We start from the raw sequence: 23823 nt of genomic DNA on the forward strand, positions 1-23823 counted from the left end.
TAATCATATTGTGTGGCTTTTCCCTTGGCCTAACCTCTGTTCACAGGTTAAAATGAACTCCTTGTTAGCATCATCCTGTCTTTTTAAAGATACTCCTGCTTGTTTCATTTGAGCCTTAGATTAAGGAAAGTGTAGCACTGATCCAAAATGTCCACCTTGGAGGCGGTTTCACTATTTATTTCTCATTTCAGTGTGCCATCTGTAAGCTACAACCTCTATCAACCCCAACGCCGCCGCAAGGAAAGCAAAGGTGTGCATCTCGAGCCAACATTTTAAACTTCTGTAAACAAACACTTCTTCTACCTGCCGACCACATTGCTAAAATCCCATTTGACCGTGAGAGCGTTTTATAAATAACCCCCCCTGGAGCATCCGAGTCACCAAATCAGCATATCACATCTGCTGCGGTCGGCTGCCAGCCAGCTCCAGCTGAGGAGGAAGCATGCTCGAGTGTCCCTCCTTTTCTTGTAGTCCACCGGCGTCCCGTCGCAGACAGCGCCCTCTCCGGCTCATTTCCCTCCCCGATCCCCACACCCAGCTACCTCTCAGGCCTCTTGGTAAGCCAGCAGCCTGCCAAGCCACCCGGGGGTCACAGACAGTCACGGCTAATGTGACAGGGCCAGCTGCTCATCATTGCCCAACCAGCCTCTCACCAGCTGTGACTGGATGTAAGGGGTCGCCCAGCTTAGCCCGCAGGGGCCCCGGGGGCGGATCAGCCATGTCCTCTACACAGATATCTGAGCTGAACCGTGTTCCCAACTTTAAAGCAGCCGATCAGCAGCTGATTTTATTAGCCCGGCACGGAAAAGTTTATCCGTGCGATCTGTCTTTGCCACATGAAAGTAGATCAGAGGAGACAGAAGATATGATAAGGAGTGGAGACGAAAAGGAAAGGTCAGCGCTCCGCACGCAGCAGAAAAACAGAGGGAAAGTGAAAGGATAAAATCTTAAATGTACAGTGGAACAAATGATCTTTCAAAGCAGGTGTCAGCTGTTTTAGTTCTTTTTTTTTTCTCCCTTTTGAGCCTGTTCACCTTTCCCAGGCATTATCTATTTTTCTTGCGTTTTTAATACTTTTTTATCTTTATAAAAGCTACTTTGATCATTTTATATACAGTTATAGTCAACATAGAGTTGTGAGCTCTGGAGGCGTTAAGTATTTGTTGCACATGAAAATATACAAGCAGGTTGTGTTTGCATCTATCTATCTGCATGTTGACTGAGGAGTTTGCTTTAAGTCCTGATACATTACTCTGTTTAATCTCTAATTTAACACTGTTTGACTACCTTCTGTAATGGTAAATGAACTCTGATTAGTGTGCAATTAAGCACCAGCTTGGAGTTAGTGGTACAGGAGGGCGCCTGGTGAAAGCTGGTCAACTTTATTGGCAGAGGACGTCATGTACAGCTGAATTTTGCATTAAATCCAACACATGCAATAACAACCCCTGTTATCACAGTTAATTCTTCAGCATAGACGAGTGAGTACCACTGCCTTTTAACTGTCTGTCAAAAGTCTGTCTTACAAGTTGTTATTATTATTATTATTATTATTATTAAGTGTGTTGACGTCTTTAGTGTCTTGCAAACATTTCTCACAGTGAGTGACTGTAAAATACACGATGCCTTTATGTGGCAGCTGAACAGATGCACTATAGATTTCTTGATTAGGTACAAGTGCAGTGACATTTACTGTAATAAGCATAATTCAGGGAATATTCACACCTTTTCTTTAAAGGTCTGTGTCCTGCAGGACACTAAACTACTAAGTTTACTAAGTAAACAGATGAGTCACATGTATGTGTTATGAGGAGTAACGTGTCTCCCCACATTGTTTGAGTTTGTCTCCTGTAAAAGTTGCAGACCCAGAAATTATATTTGTCGATATTCTTCTCTGGGTGGTGACAATCAGCATTCAAGACAATAGTCAGACAAACAACCCCAGCTGCCTAGGATGCCACTCTCAAAGCAATCAGCCACAACAAAAGCAAGAGAAAGCCCCCTCACCAGCACTAATTGTTAATAAGGGGTTTTGGCGTAGTTGATTTTTCTTTCATTCACTTCCCAATTTGCTCCTGTTGCGTTGGTGTTTGTGTCCCTCGGGTCTAATCTAATGTTTCTGTTTGAACCTGCAAATGCTTTCACAACAAACAGCCCCGAGGAGGAGGCGGGGTGGGTGTGGGTGTTTTTTTTTTTGTGTGAGTGAGTGTGTGTGAGCTGGGGAGGGATTTGGGGGTTGGGGGGTGGGAAGTTCAGCTCAAAGTTGCTCTGGATCCCTGACAAACCAGATGTATTTCATATGGAAATGTCAGAGTGCCTCGGAGACTTTGCTCCTGGTGTGGGTGAAAATGTCGACGGCGGCGGCGTCTCATGATGCGTACGGTGTGTGTCTGCTGTCGCTCTGCAAACCCTGCGCTCGCTACTTCAAATTAAAAGCTTCTGCAGGTAGCTCATTTAAATTAGGTTGGGGTTAGTTAGCAGCAGTATTCGATATCAGCCGCCTGGGGTTGTTGTAAATTTTAAAAGCCCTTGATACGCATAATATGTGTTTATCAGCTGGTTGTTCTAATATTTTAATGGCGTGCAGCAGGAAATTGCAGTTTGGCATTAATAAGTTTTTATGAACACAGGCGTTGAATAGTGTGGAGTAATTGAATACAAAGGCACATTTAGAGTCAGTTAAGAAAATAAGTACCGGCCATGATGAAGATGACATCTCTGTGAGCTTCATCAGCTCTAGATGAAAGAGTTCACATCCTTTGAGCTTTATTCATGTCAAATCTAAAACAACCTGCAATCAATAAGATGTACCGCTTAATGTTAATTCACCAGCTGACAACTTTTTTTTTTTTTTTTCCCTCCTCGGAAAGTAGTGGTGTGGATGAAAGAACAGATGTCTTCTTATTTCATGCTGTTTTCCCTGGTTTTGGGGGAGTCTGAAGGAGGCAGCGGTGAAGCTTTTCCTGAGGGCCCGGCTGTAACAGAGAGCCAGATGCTTCTTTAAATCTGTGTTGAATTGTGCTTGAGTTCTTTGATAGCGCAACGGCAGATAAGGCAGTGCAACTTATCTTGGAGCTGCCACACATAAACAAGCACGGCTGTACATATGCATCGATAAGCAGCCCAGCTCTCGGTACTATCTACCCGTGCTTTGGTTTATCTCAGCATCACATGATTGGGTTGCTTTATAAATATCGCTCAAACCGGTTATTGTTCCCATGATTTCAGCTAAATTTATCCCTCTTAGATGGGTTTTTCTCTACATCTGTTAATTGAGATTAACATAGTAGGGATATAGTGAAAGTGTAAGTTCCTATAATACATAAAAGCACTGCAGCATATAGTTTCCCTCAGCTGCAGGAGGTCACTGCCTCTCAGACTGATTTCCTTTTTGTCAGAAGAAACCCTCTTAATATACGCTCCATGCTGGAAGAGGTGCACTGTGGGAAAATATATTATCAGCTTATAGATGTGGTTCCCAAACAGTATTGCAGGCCTGCCCTGTTCAGCCTCAGTCACGCTGTTCAAATGGGTAGAACTGGCACTTAAATTCACATAATGTGAGGAGAAGCAGAGGCTGTTTGTTGTGTTGCTGGATCTGAAAGTCCAACAGCGACAGATGGGCTCTAATAAATATGTTTCAGTTAGTTTCCACATGTACATTTCACACATCTCATCTCAGTAGTATTTTGATAGTTTCAATTTTATTTAATTTTTATGCCTCCGCGCCAGAGACAGCCAGAGCCGGAGGCTTTATGTTTTTGTCTGCCGTTCTGTTCTCGTGAACGTGATATCTCAGCAAAACCTTGAGGGAACTTCTTCAAATTTGGCTGAAAGATTCATGATGATTCAAGAAAGGACTGATTCGATTTTGGTGGTCAAAGGTTAAGGTCACTTTCACCTCACAAAACACTTTTGTGAGGTGAGAGTGACCGCATTATTCAATGCTGATGGGGAGATTGTGACCACATTTCCTGCAACTTGGCTGGTTGGCGGAGGCATACAACCATGAGGCAGTTGTTTTATTTTGAATATTACTTTGGAGATTCCTCCGTGGAGGCAGCACATGTACCACCACTTGTTTGCGCACCATAGTTTGAGAACCAGAGCCGTAGATTTGACTTTCAAAGTGACTTAGGCTGCAAAAGTCTGAATCATCTGTGAGTGATCCATCTAAATCATTCTTTGTAATTACAATAAAGGCTAATTACTGTTGCAATTATCACACATCAGATCATTTAATTGGGTCCTGAACTAAAGAGAGATGTTCATAAATAGCATTTTATATGGCACCTTTGATCCCTTCAGTAACAATTATGTCAGGGGATATGTGAGACTTGCGACATGAACCTAAACCTGAACCTAAACAAGATGTTTATAATCGTCACCATGACGACAGCGGTCCTCTAAACCTCCTTTAAACAAAGTAATGCAAAGCACAATGTGTCCCTCACTTAAACAAAGTACTTATTTAAACCCAAACCACGACTGTAAACCTAACCTAGCTGTTTATGAATCTGAATCTGACCAAACCATAACCACAGTGTTGTCACAGATTAAAACAGCCTCACTTTTCAGCAGTGATTTCTAATTATTTTTGGGAACAGCACAGATGAATATGACCACCAGCACTGCGTTAAGGCCATTTAAATGTACCATGTAGATTCTGCAGGATCTTTTTTTTTGTAGCACTTGCTGAAAGTGTTCAGCAGTTCTAGCAGTTAATGTCACGTAGACAACAGATTTTCATATCTCCTCCGCTTTATAACACATTTCAACACTGTCTCAGTAAACACTTGTGCGCTTGGAAACGGGGCGTGCTGGGTGTCTGGGTATGCACGCCTGCAGCAGTTGTTCAGTAATGCCTCCTTTTTCTCCCCTTTAATTTTCCTTTTCTCTGCTGTCTTAATTCCACAGAAAATCTATATAACTGGGAGCTTTTACCCAGTCTGCGACTGTCTGTTTTGTTAAAAATGGGTAAAGTGTACCACACATGCACAGTCAGAACTGAAGTAGTGCTTTGGTGAACACAGGGGAAACACAAAATGCTTGCAATAATGAATGTATTTTGGGGAAATCAAAGACAGGTCAAAGTGCAAGTGATTTCTCTTTTGAAGGCGAGCGCTGCTGCAAATTAATGAATAACCAAAACAAAAGGTGCAGAATCCACCTCGCTTCTTACCTCTGAAGATGAAAGACTGGCATTAAACAGACGCATTTTCAGGTTTCTCCTGGGAGCTTGTTACTCACTCGTAAGCTGGAGGTCAACAGCCAGTTTTGGTGAACGGAGCACCCTGTGGTGAGCTCATTTTGCCAGAGCTCCTAACGTGATTTCTTCTCTCCTTGCTCGCCTTTGTTTACCAGCCCGCTCTATTAAACAAAACAAAACTCTCGCTGGGTAAAACAGATCCCTGTTACCAGTCAGTTCGCAACACATTGCCTCGCCATGATTAATTCATAGGATTCAAAAAATAAAAAATAAAAAAAAAAAGCACATAATTAAATGAAAAAAACTGACACAGCATCTGATTCATTTATCATAGGGGCACTGAGGCAGCCTACGATGGTGATGGTGAGAACTGTATGTAAATGAGAGAACAGACTTCCTTTGAGTCAATAACAACCCCTGGGAAATCACTTTTTTCTTCCCACAATGCACCTTGAGAACACATGTAAACATGCACTTCATCTAAGATGCTATATTGCAGTTTTTGATTAACAAATTTTGAGTCTGTTGAACTAAACCAATCAAATTGTCAAGCTTTTTTTAAACTTGTACTGTACTGTACATATACTAACTGTTATTATGTGCTGCACTGTATAGCCCAATAGAGCATGCAAATTTTATTTTTTTTATTTATATAAGATTTTCATTACAGCAAAACCCAATTTTAATACTATTTATGGACAGCATTTTTCAGCAACAGCCATTCACTGTATTTGCATTCTGTAAATGAATCTTTATATATAGTATTTAAAGCAGTTCATTCTTTGCCTTGGAGATAACATTTTTATGATCCACATGTGATCGCCTGTTGTAGTGTGACAGGTAAATGCCACATTTAGGTTATGCGATTACAACTAAACCGTCTCCATGACAACTGAGCAAGCTCCTCGGTGGTGATGTACAGGAAAATGCACGTACTGCATGTGTTGGATTTAATGCAGAAGTCAAAGTGTGCTTTCACACATCGCTCAAACAAACTTGGGTGTGTTTGCCTGGTTTGGTTCATTTGCAGTAAGTTGCTGGAAGCTGCCGAGCAGACGCCGTTGCTTTCCAGTGATGTGAAAGTAAGATGCACAAACAACAGAACTGTGTGAAGGCAAATTTGTGATTTGAGCATGAATTCAAAAACTGATAACCGACTGGTGTGAGCAAGGAAAATATTCATTCAAGACTATTTGTGTCATCGCGTCATTCAGAAAGTGAAAGTTAAGACCGGGGTGTGCTGAGCTTGTGTCTTACTCTGCGTCTTTTGGCAGATTCACATAAAGAAAAAAAAGTGAGTGAAACAGAGCAACCGAACAAAGCTGGTGCCTGCATTGTTTTCATGTAACACAGCAGGACTTGATCATGGGCTCAGTATGTCAGACCTCACTGTTGACTGTCTTCCTCAGTCTCCCGTCTTGAAACACTTTAACATACAATATTTGTGTACGCTGACGACAGAAACACCAGCTGCTCTTCTCCTGCTGCAGCTCCAGACATGATTGCTGCCTCTCTCCTTGAACACTATTCTATTCTATTCTATTAGTATTATTACATACATTTTTCAAAAGCACCTGCTGTTACCAGCAATAACCACAGGTGCCTCTCAACAAGCACAGAAATCTTAAGAATCTTAACCCTGACTTTAAATGGCAAATTACAATATCCAGTTGTTTTACTCATTGCCTGTATGTGTGGTGAGGGCTGTAAACCAGACCAGCGAAGGGAACACAATGCTTTTTGCTACTCATCAACTCAGCATGTGCAAAACACTCTCTGCTTACAGTGGAGAGAAAACGCAGTAAATTGTCCTCAGTGTACTGTAGAGAGAATAGTTTCCCCTTAATAGTATTTCCTCTTAATAGGCAAGCAAATCATTGCTATAATAATTTGTATTATAGCAGCAACTGAATACAATAATATGCAATTTAATCACTCGTGAGTACTTAGAGACAGAATTGCAATGCTAATGAATTTATGTCAATGAAATATTTGGCGTTGAAAACCATCTTCCCATCTGAATCTGAGTGTCTCTTAGTCAATGTCAAGTTGTGCAATTTGAAAAACCTCCAGTACTAATTTATTTCAGGGTTCTCAAATTCTCAAATTCAAAAGCTTCTGTATATTCAAGTTGGTCTATTTCAGTAAGTCAACAACAAATACGCATGGTCGAATGTAGACGCTAAAATACAAGGTAAAAAAGTCCGATCTTAACATCCAGGAATAGAATCAAATTGCTGCAGTAAATTCAGTGGTATTAATATTGCAACACAAGTATTCAGGTGCGATTACATCTTTGGCACTGGTTTGCTTCCATACAATACACCACAACATCAGTGGTTTGCATTTGATTTGCAGGTCAATAAGGTTAGTCCCTCAACAGCCTTGTTTAAAAGTTAGTCTGATATAATCCACACAGAATATAGAGTATGACCATCACTGGCAGTGGTTTCTTCTGTCACTACACTGGTGTAAAGGCTGGAGAGAACCTGGCCTGAGTGGGCGGGGGGAGGAGTCAACCGGCCGGACATTAAAGAGCTGTTGTTGTCTGACTCAGTGAGAGGGAGAGTCGATTTTCTGACGCATTATGCACCGTGTAGACTGTGTGTTTTTCAAATATGGAAAACAATCTCTGCACTTTCCTCAGAAAGATTCACTCACTTCACTTTCTCTCCTAATCTGCTTGAAGCGTTGAAGCGATAGGAACCGTGTTATTTTTATTCATACATCAGTGTCGAGTGCACTTGCAGTTACATTTAAAATAATTAAACTTAAAGGACGTGAAAATAATGTAACAGTCTCAGTAGTAGTGTGGTCGGGGTTGCCAGGTGACAGCGCCACAAATCAGGACTCCTTGAAAGATCCGGCCTTGCTCGCTGATAAACACACATCAGGGCTCTGCTTTCAAAGAGTCTCCCTCCTCCTTTAAAGAGCCCCTCTTTCATCACTGCCAGTGTGGAGTCTATATCTGCTACCTTTTCTCTGGCCTCCTCTGCAGTCAGCCCCCACCCCAACCCCCCACCTCACCACCTCCTCCTCCTCCTCCTCCTCCCCCCTCCAGAAGTTTGGCATCAAATCGCTTTAGCTGCAGGAAGCTTTTGCAGGATGGGGATGCATTGTTCACGCCTCCCATTGTTTGAAATAATGGGAATTGAATGGATTAGATGTGGCTAATGTTGCTGTCAACTTTATATTTTTCTTCCAGCACCCTCCTCAGGTTTCATTAACATCCCCAGACCATATCGCCACAGTGGCAGACTATACTTGCAGTGTCTTAACATTCATTAAGGAGAAGAGCAAATGTTGTTCTCTGAGAAACTGTCAGAACAGATGGTTGCTGTTCCCGGCCTTTGGATGGGGAACAGACGAAGGCGTTTATCTAACTTGCCGAATTGAAATCATGTGAAGCTTTGTTTTATTTATTTATTTTTTATTTTTATTTTCCAGTCACATTTATCTTGAACGCTTTTGTCCGCCGGTGACGCCTCGGGAAGCTGGATTGGCTCTCCTAACTTCATTGCATCTTGTTTGAGGAATGAAATACAGTTGCTATAGCAACTCAGCAGACGAGTGACAGTTGGCCAAAGTTGGTTTAACCTGGAGTAGCCTCTTAAAAGAGCAAAGAGAGGAGCAGCAGGACTATCAGATTCTAATGAACAGTGGATTCTTTTCGCTTCTGAGGGCCAACCTTTAACAGGAAGATTCAATCAATAAATCTTTTCAGATGGAATTGCCCCTCAAAAATATTCCCCTGCTGAAACAAAACATCTATTGACAATACAAATTCAGAGCCTTTGAAGGCTTTTCTGAGATATGCTCAAGGGAGAAAGCTTGAAGAAAAAAAACGTATTCGCTAGAGCGCCACAAGAGACCAAATTAAGGGTTTCACATCTCAGCATCGCTGAAGACCTACAGCCATTATATCATCAGCATAATGAATGTGCTACTCCTTTAATCTTTTTTTGAGAAATAGCTTGAGACTACAGGAAAAAGTATTTCAGACACACTAAAGCTGATTGGTGTCTGCTTTTGGGAGTGTGATGTTTGAGTTGTCAGTAACAGGGAGACACCATTTGTACCAGTTCCAGGGTTTTACTAAGTGCAGTTGTGTCATGCATTTCAATACAGAAACTCCATTATCTCTGAATGTGTATCATCAGTTTGCAAATGAGCCAATTAAACAACATGAAATAACACAATGCCGTTGCACAAACAAATCCAGCCAAAGCCTTTCCTATCGCAGTCTATTCACTTCTCATTACAGCTCAGCGGGGATTTTTATGGCTTGGAAGCGTTGCCCCATTTTGCGGCGCAAAGCAACCACTGTGTGTCTTTGCTCACGTGCAAAGGCAGCTGTATATATATATATATATAACATCTATATTTCTTTTTTGCCTTGGTGGTGAACCGGAGCATGAGTAAGACCTAAGCCAGGGCTTAGCCTTTCTCTGTTCTATTACAGAAAATGGACGATCCTATTACATTGCTGGTAATCTCACTGGGGCCAGACAGGGCCCGTCCACCCCTTCGTCTCCTCTGGCTGAGGGCACCAGCATTGTCCGCTGACCTTCTGGAGTCCATTTCCCAGCAGCAAATCCACTCCAATAATCATTTCTCTGAGCCACCGTGGGGCACTGTGCAGAACACATGGTAGATATGAAGGGAACTGTTGGACTCTCAGTTCATGTGATGTGCTGTGAATAAAAAATATGGCTAGTTAGCTGCTGTGATGTGACACATAAACATGTACTGAAAATACAAGTACAGGTCTTGAGTAAATGTACTCAGTTACTTTCAGCTGTTTCTTTTTTTTTTTTTGTCTTGAGCTCTGTTGTCATTGACACGTCTGACTGCTTGCAGAATCAACAGCTACGTTGCGTTGCTATGACAACCGGCAACCCTGACCTGGCAATGTGTTTATTATTTGGTTTGAAAACATAATATGAAAAATGAAGTTAGTTTGGAACCACAGAACTAAAGAAGAGTAAAAAAAAATATATAAATTTGTGTAGCAGAACTTTGTTTTGTCTCATCTCAATCACTGGAGCCACTATAATGGATGTTTACATTGTTGTGTTGGCATTTTTACTTAAGTGAAGCATGTGAGCAGGACAATGTAGCACTGTGCATCGTCATAGGTATCAATCAATACTTCCTGCTTTAGGTGTGAAGCATCTTCATTCTCTTTAAAAGCCAGAAATACAACAGAACGCTAAGTGATTCCCTGCATCGCCCTCCTTATGGTACCAGATGGCATGCTAAATTACATGTGAAACAGGAAAATGAAATGTGAAGTTAATGATATCAATTTTGGCAGCTTCAGAACATGAGCCGGGCTATGAGATTTGATAAGGATTAAATTAATTCTGTTTGGAGTTGTAATTAATATATTGGTGAAGAAAAAAAAAAAAAAAAAAAAGGCTGTGATTACGCTCCAATAGCCTACAAGCGAAAAAAAAAAAAAAAAAAAATTTCTAATCAGACGCTCTAGTGTGTTTTGATTCAATCCCATTTGAGAGTGCTTAGTTTTTTGAGGGGAACCGTCCTCATAGGCTGGAAAGAAAAGGCTTAGAAAAACTTTAATCAAATATAATAGCTCTGAATGCTCCTCATGAAGGAACTGAGCCTTGTTTACTCAGTTTCAGACTCCTCAAGTTCCTATAAATTATAGATAGGAGGTGGTTTAGTATTGTGATTTAAACTTTAATAGTTTCACAATCACGATAACGTGCCATAATCCGTAAGCAAACATGTAAGAAATAGAGGAGGTGTATATTTCAGTGAGCTCCTCATCTTGCCTTTTTTTATTACTTGTGCTTCAGTAATTCCTTATCGCCCTATCAGGCTGGCAGGCTCTATTCAGTCTGCTGGATTTCTTCTGTAATTATTATCGCATCTCAGCCTCTGTGGGTTGAATGTGGGGACTGGATTGTTTTGATAGCAGGCGGTCTTGTCTGTCACCCCGCTCGCTGTGTGATCATTGGGCGTGTTTGTGTCTTAGGTTGCACTATCAAATGACCCGATATCAAAGTCCCAAGTCAGCAGGCAGTCACAGTGGAGGAGATCTGAATCTACCCAATGCGCAGTGAGAAAACTGTCTTTGCGTGATTACCTTTTTGTTTTGTTTTGGTTGACACGAGCGAATGTGTAATGCTCAAACTACCAGAACAGAAAGTGCGACTCGTCCCGCCTCATAATCTCAGATGTGATGCCAGTTTGCAGCACAACTCCTCAGGGAATCAATTAGAAAAACAGGCTTTGATTCTAAGCAGGATGATGTTTTTAGGGATGTGAGAGTATTTGAGCCTCTGTGAATCAAAAGCTGCAGCTATAAGACTGCAAACTCTTTAGTATAGTTTTTTTTTTTTTAGATTAAGAGTTAAAATTTTAATCAGACAATCAAAGACGGGATAATTTGAATAATTCTTTAAATTCAGTTCCAAATTATAAATGCTAATTTCTATCGATTTACATTTAGCAATCTAAACCAACATGCTCCCTTTCTGGAGAATAACATCCCCATCCTCTATTTGAATCAAGTCCACTAAGTTTTCTTTTGAGAGAAAAAAAAAAAAAACTAATTTGCGCTGAAAATATTACCTATATCCCAGGTCTGCACTGGGGAGAAATGACAGCGGCTGACAACACGCACTGTGAAATTGATAGCAATGGAAAACCCAACTGGCACCCAATGGTTTGGCCTCCCTCATGTAAGTCATATTATTAGCCAGTTCAATGGACTGGTTAATGACATAGTGGTCTATTACACTCATGTCTGTAAACAGAGGCACGTGTTGCTGGTGCCAGAAATCTGCCCATCATAAGTTTGCCTTTATGACAGGAGTCTCCTTTAAGATCGGCGAGTATGTTTCCAGAAATAAAAGCAAAATAAAACATCTTTCCAAAAAGCCCCGAGGTCTTCACAAATCCAAAACAAATGAGTTTGTCGAATGTTAACATTTGAAAAAGTGTAATTGTACATTTTTAGTTACGTTTGTATTCAGACACACCACATTCTTGCTGTATTCATACTGCAGGTATGAGAATAACGTATTGTGTAACTAGACATGCTGATGTTGGACTGATTTATTAGGCTTTTCTGGTCAGTTATCACACAGTATTGTAAATTATTCAACAGGCTGGCCGTCAGTTCTTGACTTGTTTTTTTTGTTGGATTGTGCTCTCAGTATAAAAGGTGCTTATAACAATAAAACAATAATTTTTAAATTAGATACATTTTAAAAATGAAAAAAGTAATAAATGAATACATCTAATAAAACAGGGTAAACTGAATGAAATCTAATGACAAATGAGAGGGAAATTATCATAAAGACTGCATAGAGAAAAAGATGCAAATATTAGGCCCTGGACAACGTACTTAGACTTGAATATATTTGATTTGTTAAATCACCCATACAAATGTCACAGTGTATTAATATAGAACATCTATTAATATCTAATAAAAGGACAAAATACCACAAAAAATACTGAAAATAGACAAAATACTAAATCCTAACATCATTAAATTCCTAAATGCTACATTTGCCATATTTTCATATTTATCAGTATCTAAAAAATCATGTAATGTCATTTCTGAAAGAACTGAAATATAAAATGTGTTGTTGTCAGGCAAAGAAACTAAACTGATAGGTTTGTATTTGATGTTTCAAGGTGATCAATTTCATAATGCATTTTTATTTATAGCTGCAATGAAATGAAAGCATGTTGCGTTTATTCCCATGAAAGGGTTTATTCACCCCCTGTGCCCCACCTCCCCTAAAGATAATCACCAGAAAGTAGTTCTAAAAGCAGATGTCCAACAAGTTCTCCCAAAGGAAGAATCGTGGCCTGGAGCATTTCTGTGTAAATGTCTTTGTAGAGACCATTTTCAAGGCACTTTTGCTTTATTAGACAGTTCTCAGTAAAAAAGAAGCTCAAAAGTGGGAAAGTAACAAGCAATAAAGGTCCAGACTGGTTTTACAGGCAGAAAAGTGCTTTTATGCGGTAGCTGCATTCACTTGACAGTCAGGACTGTCCAGAAGTTAACCTCATAGAGAAATGTGTTTTCTCATATGTATCTGGCAAATCATACAGACTGAAAGAATCATGTTACACCCCATAAATCAAATTAATAAGTTCTGAAACAGTGAAGCTCTTTAAAAGCTGACTTCACATTAAATCTCTTCAGCTGCTCTCAATTTACAGTATGTTTTATTGTGGTTTGCTTGCCATTTACAGTGTGTAGGGCCATTTTCAAAATTGTATCCTTCACAATGGAGGTGATCTATCACCTCTGCCTCATTTTTAATCCCAGGTGACTGAAACATCTGTCAGGATGACTGAATGTCGATAGTGCGGTTACAGCAGGGAGAAAGGAAGTGGAGGGAGGGGAGGAGGGGGATGCAGATCCAGCCAGGAGTGATGACTTTGAGACAGCCAGAATCTCATCTAGATATGATGAGTATCACTCAACAGCAGGTTTACGTGTCTGAGAGATAGGAGGACACACAGAAACTTCGTACAACACATAAATAGATGCTCATTTTTCCACCTGATGGATGCTTTTATCCATAACGATATCATGGCTGCATGCATTAACGTGATACCAACAAACCCTCAGGAAGATGGTGACATTCTTTATCCACTATATGGTGGATATGGGACCAACAGATGGTCTGCTGGAAGATGTGTAATGCATGACAACAGCCCTCCAGTGCGTTTGAAGGCAATTGTACGAGAGACACTCAAGAAAGCCTCCATCTTTAACAGGCAAGGTAATCAGAAATATATGGAGCCTAATTAAATGTCCAGCCTGTGTTCAGTTCCACAGCACATTTCTTAATAATGACATATAGACCTAATTATAGGTCCTGGAGTATGATTCCAGCTCTTGTCAGATTCTGCATAACTTTTTCCTCTCAAATTAAACCTGTCCACTCTTACATATCCTGAAATGTATTTTGGTAAACTTAAAGTGTGTGGGAGGGACTCAACTTCACTTCTATATCACGACTACTTTCCCCAAGTAGATCCTCAGGCTTGTTGAGCCTAGTATATCTAAGAATTGCATTTAATAATGGATGATTCAACACCTTACAATACGCTGTAAGTCCAGTGTCAAAGCAGGAAGTTGGGTGACCTTTACAGTATATGCCGAGGCAGTAATGGAGTGTGTGGAGGTCCCAGTGGTGGGTGGATGTGCAGCACCTTCAGCTCTCAGGCAGGAGACTCTAACCACGATCTTTCCTTAACCTAACCCCAACCACATACTCAACAAGTCCTTCAAATTAAATGGTTTTTTTTTTACATGCCCTTTGGATAAATTTGATCTGACGCCCATTTTGGCAGCATGACATCATTTCTCTGTGCCTTCCAAAACCTTTACAAATCACTGTTCAAACCCACTTTCTGCTCCTACACCACTGTAGTTAAGGTTTGACTGGCCCTGGTTACAGCTGTTATATGTTACATCATATAACAATTAACTTTTGTGCATGCAGTGTTTTATGAGGTGGGATGTATTTGAGTAAAATCTAACTTGTAAACCAAACAACAAATGACCAGGAATCCATTAGCATCATTACAACGATAAATCGTCTTGGTAACTGCTCTGTAAAAGCCTGTAAACCTGAGGTATGGTCCTCCCATCTGCTCCAATACGAACTGTGCTGGAGGCTTTTAGATTTGTCACCTATTAACACTCGCACACCTGAGGTGCGTCTGATTAATACGTCTTTATTCCGGAAATTCCTCTGGTCAAACTGCCCAGTGTAAATGTCATGAAACCAATTTGCTTGTTCATTTGAGGAAACACCCAGAGAGAGGATGTTAAAATTCCAATTACACTCCCCGACATTGCCACAACCTGCCCTATCTCCAACTGCTTGCATAATTGATTAATAACAGTAATTGCTAATATATAATGGATAATAATGGTAAAATCATAATTAACAATGAGAAGGCCTTCAGCCCTTTTCCCATTCAACTGTCAGTGCAAAGGATTTAAAAGACTGTAGATACAAAGAATTTACAGCAACTGTTATGTCACATTTACTAAGGAAAAAGTGTAATTTATGGGTTAATAGTTTCTTATCTTACCTTTGGAAACAATTACATATTTTAACTTAAGTTTACATAATACAATAATGTAGAAAAGAATAAAGCACAGGTCTTAGTACTGGTATCTCTAAACTGATGGAAAGATTAATTAAAAAAAAAAAAAACTGGAAGGCATTCATGAAACTTTCTCCAAAGACAAAAGAGAAGAAAATCAATATCTTAAGAATTTGCAGAAACTGCATGAACCCTCAGCGTTTTATAATCGCAGCACGAACAAGCCCCTCTGAAAATTATTAGTGTAGAACAAAATAATTTATTTGGAAGTGATTTGTACATGCAGTCAGCATTAGCATTGGGTCAGAGCTTGGTATTTACAAGGTTGTTGGCAGATTCCACTTGGGAAAAGGGCTCTTCATTGTGTAGTTTAGGTCAAGAATTTAAAAGACTGTGGGGTCTTGAGGTTTAAAGCGTCGAACAAAACTGAACACTCTGCATTTTTGGTTTTTAGTCACCTTCCCATAGAAGCCCTGGCGAACAGGAGCAGCAGAATCATCCGAGCCTTATTAGTAATCCAAACAGACGGCTGCTCGCTGCCCTGTGTACCTTTTATAAAAGTTGTTAAAATCCCAATAAAGGTGAGAGGAAACGCTGCCTGGATGCTTAAGCTACCAGCCTGGACAGCCACCTGCATCTATTCCTGTCTTCTTTTGCTTAATTAAGATACAGATGTCGGTTAATGAGAGCGGACGCCGCTAATGAGTGATGCTAAATCCAATGGGTCACAGTTGGCAGTGCCACATGTGCTGCTTTTGATCATGCTGGCTAGTGTCTCCCTGCTGCTGGAATTACACAGAAATTATACCCAGCCCAGGCTATTTACTTAATAATTTATTTCTTCATTGTTTGTCTTGTTTCATTTTCCTCCCATGCTGTTATTATTATTATTTTTTATTTTTTTGTCACATTTCTGGCAGTTTGCGGCATTAAATTAAACTATTTAGCTATTTTCAGAGTTTAAGACCATAATTTTTTCACCAGAACTCCTCTCCCAAACAAGAGCAGTGGAGCAGCTTCATATGACAGGATAGAAAAACTAATTTCACCTCTCACACACAACATCGGAATTAAATGAGTTTTCCCTTTTAAAGAGTGGCACAGCACTTTTTCTGCCCACTGCGCATTACTTTTTTTTTATGGAAAACAGTAAAGTTGATGTAAGTATTACATTAAATTGCCTGTAAATATCTGTGTGAAAGCAGGCAACCGAGAACCCAGCTGAGTCTGAGGTGGAATTCATTTATAAGGAGGCGGAGAAGAGGCTGTTAAGCCCGTGTTTGGACACTTTTCTGCATTCCAGCCACTTCCACACTGAGCTAAACTGTGATGGCATCACGATTCACATGGCGTCCTCTGAATCACGCACACAGCTCCCACTATGCTGGAGAGTTCTGGCTAATCCAAGACCTTCCTAAAGCATGTGCTGGGCCTTAGCGACACATCTGTCATTCTGACGTCCGCTAGTACGGTCTGGACTGCCGGTTTCTAATCCATCTGTGCTCTGCAGAGACAGTCTGCTGCCAACTGGATCTTTGCTAAGCCTTTGGAGGAGCAGACTGAACAGCAGCTCCTGCCAACTTGCTGAAAGTTTTTATTTATATCTTACAGTTTATTTGACCATTTCCTGATTTTGTTTTTCCTGCTTCCTGGCTTTTTTTTTAACAGTTGCCTGGTTAAGTGAGTATGTAGACAAATGTTTTCTCTGATGAATCAGATGCTTGTGCTATTTGCTTTGATGTTGCCAGGCGATCAGGAGTGCATGGAAAGAGGGGAACTTTAATCCAAAGCACCAAAGGCAGAATAAGGCCAATGACTTTGATCTCCCTCATGCAAAAACCCAGTAATTTTCCACTGCAATGCCACCGTGCTGGTAATATTGGATTAAAAACTCCCTCTTTTCTTCTGCTGTCCACTCATGTATGGCCTCAGGGGTGGATGAAGTCTGTCAGAGACGCTCTGGCAAACTGCACAATAGAGATAGAGGGCGAGAGAGAAAGAGACAGAGAGGCAGGCAATTTTGACATATCTTCCTCAGTGCCACGGTGAGGGAATTCAGCACAGGAGAACGACGTTTACATGTGGATGTAAGACCTCATCATGCACGGTTTGTTGATGGACAACAACGCAACAAGCCAAGTCATACGTTTATGGATATATAATGTAATATCAAGCTAGATGTGAAGATTTGTACGTGTGTGTGCCTCCGGGAACGCTTCCAAAGGGCGGTGCCGGCGCTTTTCCCAAGCAATCAGAGGTCAGGGAGCTCATTCGCCAGCCACTCAGATTCCTGTGAAGGAGCAGCGTCAGTTATAAAGCAGGGAAGTCATAGAGCCACAGCAGTGTGAAGTTCAGATAATGAGTCATTACCAGAAATTAACAGCCGTGGTGATGGTGCCGTCTAATAGCACATGATGGATCCAGTAATAGGTGTTCAACAAGTGTTCATATTGTCATAACTAGTGTCATTACCCAAGTATCTCCTGCACATCTCAACCTCGGAACCGGTCTTGTACTAATTTCAAAAGACGAACGAGCCAATTTAACAGTTCCTTTCTAGTTGCGGAGATAACGAAGACTGAGTTGGAGGCTAAATCGCTGACAGAGAGCGAAATCTTTGTCCTCTTAGACAAACATAACTGATGAAATGAAAATCTGATTTAAAGAAATATGAATACATCCAGTTGCTTTCCCTACTTTTCCTTCGTTTGCATGACCACTGTTTGTTTTGCACCCCAGGGTACATCGACACTGTACTGCATGCTGAATTTGGAAAAAAAAAATCACAAATTTCACTTTTCCCAGCATGTGATTTGCCTTTGCATGTTTTCGCACATTTCCTCTCTGACAACATATTTGCTTACACATCTCTTCAAAGACTTGCAGCCCTAGTGGAGGTTGCACATCATTTAAATATGGCTTTAATCATCCTTCCGTGGAGGAGCAAGTGACAAGTCTGGAAAGCAAAATCAGGTAGTGGTATCAGATCATCAAAAAAAAAAAAAAGGAAAAAAAAGATATGTTAGATGTGACGGTCGCTTAATGATTAGAGATCTCTACATGTCTGAGCTCCAGAGCAATGTGAACAGAGAGCCAGCAGGGGAAAGTATCAGTAGATGTAAAGTTTAAGTAAAAGATTTTCAGGCTATATGTGGACATATTATATAATAATGTTATTGCAAGCATACTGCTTTGAAAGTCTGGTTTGGATTGTCCAGACAGACAATGATAAAGATTGCATTTCGGAGAAGAGGAGACTGAGAGGCTTAACCTCTGACACAGAGGAGGCACAAAGAGTGAGCAGCGTCTCTTCACAGTGAGCAGCTCTCCTTGTTTGGGGCTGAATAAGAGATTCTGAGTGGCCGAGGTGCAAAAGAAAAAAAAAAAATGTCAGAAAAGACGTGGAGGTAAGAGACAGAGAGGATATTGGAGCGGCAGAGTTTGAGACAGTGAGGTGAGGGAGGTGTGACGGAGGGTGCAACTGTAACAGAGATAAGGTTCATTGCTGTATGGACAGCGAAGAGGGGAGGAAGTGTTGAAAGGATTTCAGAGAGACCATGAAAGAGCATCATTTCCAAGGCTTGAAAGAGATTGTCAACACTTGGTTTGTGAGGCTGCTGCGCTGTGTTGACCCGTTCACAAGAAAGGAGCAGAGGGAGGACTCGTCAAACACACAGAGGAATTTTCTCATACCTGTGTGTGCTGCTTAAGTTCACTGAAAAATCCCCAGATACCCTCAGACCAAGGTGTGCGTGGTTATGTGTGTGTGTATATTTGCATTTGTGTGCGTGATCGGAAAATAGTTCCCCACTGCATGTGCATGTACGATACAGATTTACCGCTTTGAGATCTCAATGCAAGAGTGGGATTAATTAAATAAATAAGAGGTGGAGTTAATGAGTGTGAATAATGCTTTGGAAAGTAGTTCCCCTGTTGTGATCAAATTACTACCAGATCTATAAATCTTAGCAAGTGATTAATACAGTGGGTATTTTATTCATAAATTCATACATTAACCAAAATCCATCCCCTCATTCAGCAAAGTGCATTTTCAGCTGAATTCAACACTTTGTGCTCTCACATAGATCTTATGGTTTTAGAGCAGAACCATGGATTAACTGCTGCAATAAATTCATGTCTTAACTGGTCTAGACTTACACAAACGTCGCCATATTGCTTAACAAATTTCAAATCTAGACTTAGGTCCTGTCTCACTGCTTTACTATCACTGTTTCTTCATTTGTCTCAATTATTTTGATTAAAGGAGAACACCAGCAATTTAATGTAGTGTGTCTTCATTAACTTGGGGACATACCCAAACTTTGAGTCCCTAGTATGGCTCCCAAAATACAGCATCCTACATTTCCCCAGAAAGCCTTAGACAGCTCTCCAACCCTGAGACAGATGTATGTTCTCAGACTTTAAGTTTGGCGACACCGACACAAAAAAGACAGCACCAGTTTTCACTATGATTATCCATCTTTGTACCAGAGGGGACGTGTTGTACCTTATGTTGCTTGGGTTACCTTGGTGTTTCTGACCCCTTTCAGTATGTGAAGGTGGACCTGTCCGACTCAGTCATGACATCTTGCTGTGGTTTGATTTCTTTGATTTGAATGATGTGATTTGAATACCTCCAATTAATATGCAAATATACCTCAAGCAGAACAACATGGTTCAGTATCTTTCTCTGTGGACATTTGATTCAAAGATTGAAGGCTTTGAATGTCTCGCTGTCTGATTCTATACCAACCAATCTCTCCGAATCGTCCCGCAATCTTCAATCCTGATCCCTTGCAACACCATATCTGCCCCCATCAATCACAGTGGATGGTCTGGTCCAGATCCCGCCTTTAAGATGGATGGGTTCACTTCCCTTGGATCCTCTGAGATATGGTTCTTTCCATACCACATGTAATAAAACGATTGATGAGCCACACACACACACACACACTCCTTTGGATGAATCTATGTGAACCACTACAATCATGTGCATTCTGGGTGTAAGAAAAAAACAGGGTGCTTTGTAAGTGTTTCTTGAACAGTGTCTTGATGTTTTGACTCAGCTGCCTTTCTTCTTCAGTGGAACCGGATTGGCAGTGACGAGAGGCAATTTGTTGGCAAGCAGCAGGTGGTTGGGTTAATTGCCCATGGTGCTGGTTGGAGAGAAAGTGTCTTGCTGAGTGTGGAGTGCCTTCTGTACTGGCAGAGCTCGAGTCCGGATAAAAAACAGCAGTAAGCATATTGTCATCTCCCACCTCGCCACCCTAATCAGTACTGCTATGCACTCCCATTGTTCAGCTGTACTGGCTCGCTTCCCGGAGGAATTCTCCCTTTCTTTCTGCCTCTCTATCCTTTTTCTTCTTTCCCAATGCCACCCACCACCCACATCCTCTTCTTTTCAGTCCCTTTCATCTCCAAATTCACTTCTTTTCTCTATCTCTCTGTTCCTAATGCCGCTCGATCTCCCTCCCTCCCATGTCTTTAGCATTGAACTCCCATTTCTCCGGATCAATCCTCCCATCTCCCTCTCTGCTTATTACCTTTCCTCCTTCATCCTTTCTCCCTACTCCCCTTCCCATTATTTCCTGTTAGGTCTACCCCACCGTGCACCAGCACTTTCTCCCTCTATCTCCCATCTCTCTGTCCTTTCTTTTCTTTTTCTTCCCTAAAGGGGCAGGATATTGATGTAAACACACACAGAGCTCTGAGTGGTTCTTAAGCTGCTCTGACCGATCCGCAGTCTCCCTCCATTGTCCCAGCAACTGTAGGAAGACACTTGATTTCCAATAGGCTTATCCCACCAGTCCTCCCAGTGCCGCGTCCATAAAAAGATGGCGAGAGGTTTGATTAGATGGCTGTGGGGCTTGGCTGGACTGAGCATGCTTGGCTGTAGGCGTCACGGCTCCACCGTGGTAATGGATCAAAGAGACGTGGGTGGCGGGTGAGAGGCAGCGCCGTAATTAAGTATTTGAGAGCGAGCTGGCAAAAATAGAAGTGGAACTAAAAGGATGGTTATGGAAGTGACGGCTAAGAAAAACAACAGAGTCTCGCAAAACGTGATGAAATCAAGTCAAACTTTGATGCCGATTATACACTGTGGTCACTGTGGCACTGTGGAGATTGAGCTCCTTCAACATGAAATGATGATGTTCAAACACCTCAACACCCCAGGTTTACGGTTTTCTCTTGGTGAAAGCAGCATGACGTCGTTACATATTAGGGACAAAGTCAGGGTCAGCGTAGTGAGCGAAGTGAGGCTGTGGTTCACATCCCGTCTTGTACGAACAGTCTTCCCCTTCGTCCTTGTCTTTCTTTCTAAACACTGACCTCAATGAACATTTTGATATTTTTGGCTGGTGGTTCTATAACTACATTATTTTATATAGCTCCATAATTTCCTGATGATTTTCCAGGAAGTTTCTTTGTAATTTGGTATAAATTATAGAACCTTCCTTGGAAAAAAAAAAAAGTCAAATATTCATTTATTATTTATTTATTTTTGGGAACTTTCTTATTCATATTTGTTGAGTTGTATGTTTGCCTGCAGACAGATGGAACATATCTGTTACACCACCTGTCATTTGGAATTTATTAACTGAAAATGCACCAATTAAATGTTGTCTCTGTTTTTCCTATAGTTAATACAAAGTTACACTCGTCTACTTTCCAAAGAAATTATTTGAGAATTACTGACCTACAAAATATTATAAGTGTTGTTGACTGTATGTCAGTAGGGTGTAATCAGTTTTGTGCCAGTATACTGTATACCTCGTCCTTTGGCATATTTGCCTGATGTTGCCTTTTTTCACTCAGTCAGTATAAAGTTGTGGGAGCTCAACTACACTAGTTTTTTTTTTTCCTACAGTCATCACCTAACTATAACCAAACCTTAACTACGTATGAGGATTCATAGGTAAAACACGCAGGCTTAGGAGAAATAGTTTGCAGAGGTTTAATCAGTCCCATGAACAAAAGTCTTAACATTTGCAAGAAATGAGCTCCAAGCAGATGAATCATAGCTTTAAATGCTCTGTGATTTCAGTTTATTTTTAGAGACTCCCACTGCAGGTGTCAAACCATTTGCTGCCATCCTGGTGGCAAGCATTTGGAAACATTGCGTAACATGGCAATATGGAAAATATATCCAACAGAAACTAAAAACATCCTTGAAGTTGTTTTAAAGCTGCATAGCTGTTTGGTAGGTGATGATTGGATCTACATGAACCTTTAAAGTCAGACAGTTAGTGCTCTTATGTTCTTATTCCCAACTAAATATCTCTCTCATGATAACAAAGGTTCAAATTCCACACTGTATGAAGACACATTTTTATCTACTCACTCCATCACTTCATTAACTCTTCATTAGATGCACATACATCCAGGAGCCAGCAGAATTTGGTATCTGTGGAAACTTTGTGAGCTTGACCTGAATTTAAAATAAAGTTCTGAGAGTATCAGAGAAATTGAGGCAGGCAGCATGCATTTGTAATGTTGCTCTTAGCAGGCTGGGTGGAGGAGGTGAACGTCGGGGTAAGGAGAGGTAGGACAAGCAAGTCCACTTGATACCTCGATGTCAGTTTGGTACAAGGAATATAGTGGAGACTAGAAATGTATTTCAAGGCGAGTCTGTACAGTGACATTTCTTTTCACAGCAGATGGAGTCTGTGTTCGTATTGATGTTTGTGGGTCTGTGTATCTTTTTTTTCTTTTCTTTTTTTTTTAACTTAACACCCTGTCACTGTATTTTCTGCCCAACCTTTCCCTTCAAAGTGTCACAAAAGGCACCCGTCATGCCTGACGATCAAAGAGCAACAACCAATGCGCCGGCTCTCTGTTGTGCCGCTGTCATTTTCGCTCTTTTAAACAACAAAACAACAGAGACCTTCAAAACTCGCAGCCATTCTTGATGAACACACTGCAACTTCACACGGTCGACTCGGAAGGTCTTGACCTCATCTCAGGTTTCTTCCTTTATTCTGGTGTTTTGACGACCTAATTGATCATGTCACAGAGATCAAGGTCATTTAACAACCTGTGCTCATTTTGTCACTCATGTCCTTGCAGTTGGAAATTGTTGCTGAACAATGTTTGGTTAATTATTCATTATTAACATGGGACAGAACTGTTTTCATGTGGAAGAAATAAAAAAAAAAAAAAACAACGCATAGATATTCACCACCTTTTTCATGGGATGGCAATTTTATTCAGTATTTACTTTTAGCATATTAGGAACATCATATTTTTGTGACATCAGAACAGTGATTTTAACTCTGTGATAACGCTAGACCCTCCTTTTAGCCAACACATTTACATATATAAAATAAAATACTGAAAAAGTAAATGTTACTGTTATTAATTTAGTTTTAAAGAAGTAACCTTTATAAAAGACTGGAGTTTATTTCAGTCTTTCTCTGCTGAGACATCTCTTATGAGGTGATATATTACTTTTGAATTTTATTGGAGGAGTGTCTCGTAATAAGACTTCTGTGTACTTTTAC

General features: G+C 40.7%; 1 protein-coding gene across 6 annotated transcripts in view; it reads left to right on the plus strand.

The window, feature by feature from the left end:
* The window catches only part of LOC139609507 (uncharacterized), a 61748-nt gene that overhangs the window by 9091 nt on the left and 28834 nt on the right, over positions 1 to 23823 (plus strand). For 2 of the 6 annotated variants that reach the window (XM_071464205.1, XM_071464207.1), the window contains exons 1-2: positions 20083 to 20236; positions 20406 to 20557. The exons of 2 other annotated variants lie outside the window; for them this stretch is intronic. The gene's annotated coding sequence lies outside the window, so the exon portion shown is untranslated. Of the gene's footprint in view, positions 1 to 20082; positions 20558 to 23823 lie in introns of those variants that run through there. 2 more of the 6 variants (XM_071464206.1, XM_071464208.1) reach the window with 2 other exon arrangements.

The sequence above is a fragment of the Trachinotus anak genome, unplaced genomic scaffold, assembly GCF_046630095.1.
Source record: "Trachinotus anak isolate AG129_WGS33_773 ecotype Australia unplaced genomic scaffold, CSIRO_AGI_Tana_v1 ptg000026l, whole genome shotgun sequence".
Taxonomy (NCBI): Eukaryota; Metazoa; Chordata; class Actinopteri; order Carangiformes; family Carangidae; genus Trachinotus; species Trachinotus anak.